Genomic DNA, 2,500 nt, shown 5'->3' with positions numbered 1-2,500 from the left:
CCGGCGCATAGCTGGGACGCCAGCCGGGCCCGTCGGCCGGCGCTCCTGCCACTGGGCGCCCCCCACCAGCCGGCTGTAGTGCGTGCGCTCACGCAGCGCGCGGCCAGCACGCCGGGCGGCCCCCCCTCACCGGCCGGGGACTGTCCCGCCAAGCCACAGCCTCGTATCGCTTCATACCCACTGGCCAACTCAGGTTCGGGGGGCATGGCGGGGTACCGCCGAAACAACCGGTTCATAGATGTACCGATCGTCGCTATCACCGATGCACCTGCAGCGCGAACAACCGCTCAACAACTGATTCCAGTTCATTTGCGGATCTTTGGCAGCAAACGTATACGTCAATCTACATTTGCGAAATCTACGATTCTGGCATGCCTGCATGTATGTGTCACGACACGCTACATCAGCCCACATACACACTGCGGCATGTACACGAGAGAACACGTGGAGATGGTCCGCGCACGTGTGCAATGTCCCTTGCGCGGTCGACTGTCAACCGGCCTCTGTAGCATGTCGCAGATGTGGAACGCGGTCCACCGTGCTATCATGTTGTGTGGGGCAATACGATTAAATAGGAAAACCCTCGTCGCTACATCAACAGACGGCTCACGCTGATTCCCGGCAGAGGGAGGAGGGGGGGGGGGGGGGCCAACATGCAATACTTTCGTCCGTACCTACCTACCACATGTCTGTACGGCGTACAACAGTGCAATCTCGCTGTAATGGGGAGACGAGACAAGTAGCATCGTGCACAACATATGGCCCTTATGATCGCCATTGTAGGGCGCAGCCGGTGTACGGTCAAGCATGTGCCACATTATGTCACTCAGTACGTAACGACGGATGATCAGTGTGGTTACGCGTACTTCAGCGGACAGTCCACACAGGCGTACCACAACGACTGACTGCATCGACAACCGAATGCAACTGAACAGCTGCAAGGCTCATTTCACAAACAAACGCCTGACCGACCAGCTTGGAAGGGCAGGAGGGGAGGGCGATATTCGTTCTGTAGCGGTACACCCTTCCAGTGGTTAGCGGGACTGTGTAGAAGTACGCAACACTCGAAAGACCTTTATGTGAGGGTACGCACCATGGCATCAAGAAATACACATGACACCAGAGGATCCAAGCAGTGAACTATGTTCAGAGGGTTGCTGTTAGGCAAAGCTACATTCCTGTGACGTTACATGTGACAGTTAAGGTGCAGTGTAAGTTAGGTTAAGGTGCAGCGTAAGTTAGGTTAAGGTGCTGCGTAAGTTAGGTTAAGGTGCAGCGTAAGTTAGGTTAAGGTGCAGCGTAACTTGGGTTAAGGTGCAGCGTAACTTGGGTAAGGTGCAGCGTAACTTGGGTTAAGGTGCAGCGTAACTTGGGTTAAGGTGCAGCGTAACTTGGGTTAAGGTGCAGCGTAACTTGGGTTAAGGTGCAGCGTAACTTGGGTTAAGGTGCAGCGTAACTTGGGTAAGGTGCAGCGTAACTTGGGTTAAGGTGCAGCGTAACTTGGGTTAAGGTGCAGCGTAACTTGGTTAAGGTGCAGCGTAACTTGGGTTAGGTGCAGCGTAACTGGGTTAAGGTGCAGCGTAACTTGGGTTAAGGTGCAGCGTAACTTGGGTTAAGGTGCAGCGTAACTTGGGTTAAGGTGCAGCGTAACTGGGTTAAGGGCGCGTAACTGGGTTAAGGTGCAGCGTAACTTGGGTTAAGGTGCAGCGTAACTTGGTTAAGGTGCAGCGTAACTTGGGTTAAGGTGCAGCGTAACTGGGTTAAGGTGCAGCGGTAACTTGGGTTAAGGTGCTGCGTAACTTGGTTAAGGTGCAGCGTATCTTGGGTTAGGTGCAGCGTAACTTGGGTTAGGTGCAGCGTAACTTGGGTTAAGGTGCAGCGTAACTTAGGTTAAGGTGCAGCGTAACTTAGGTTAAGGTGCCAACGGTGGGTTAGGTTAAGGGGCCAACGTGGGTTAGGTTAAGGGCCAACGTGGGTTAGGTTAAGGGCCAACGTGGGTTAGGTTAAGGGCCAACGTGGGTAGGTTAAGGGCCAACGTGGGTTAGGTTAAGGGCCAACGTGGGTTAGGGGGTTAAGGGCCAACGTGGGTTAGGTTAAGGGCCAACGTGGGTTAGGTTAAGGGCCAACGTGGGTTAGGTTAAGGGCCAACGTGGGTTAGGTTAAGGGCCACGTGGGTTAGGTTAAGGGCAACGTGGGTTAGGTTAAGGGCCAACGTGGGTAGGTTAGGGCCACGTGGGGTTAAGGGCCAACGTGGGTTAGGTTAAGGGCCAACGTGGGTTAGGTTAAGGGCCAACGTGGGTTTAGGTTAAGGGCCAACGTGGGTTAGGTTAAGGGCCACGGGTTAGGTTAAGGGCCAACGTGGTTAGGTTAAGGGCCAACGTGGGTTAGGTTAGGGCCAACGTGGGTTAGGTTAAGGGCCAACGTGGGTTAGGTAGCAGATCTGTGTGCATAGGTGTCGTATAGGATGGAGTACTGCGTTCGGTGGGTTGGTTCGATGCCT

Source organism: Schistocerca gregaria, unplaced genomic scaffold (genome assembly GCF_023897955.1).
Source record: "Schistocerca gregaria isolate iqSchGreg1 unplaced genomic scaffold, iqSchGreg1.2 ptg000594l, whole genome shotgun sequence".
NCBI lineage: Eukaryota > Metazoa > Arthropoda > Insecta > Orthoptera > Acrididae > Schistocerca > Schistocerca gregaria.
The sequence above is the reverse complement of the archived record's forward strand: the minus strand, read 5'-3'. Positions refer to the sequence as shown.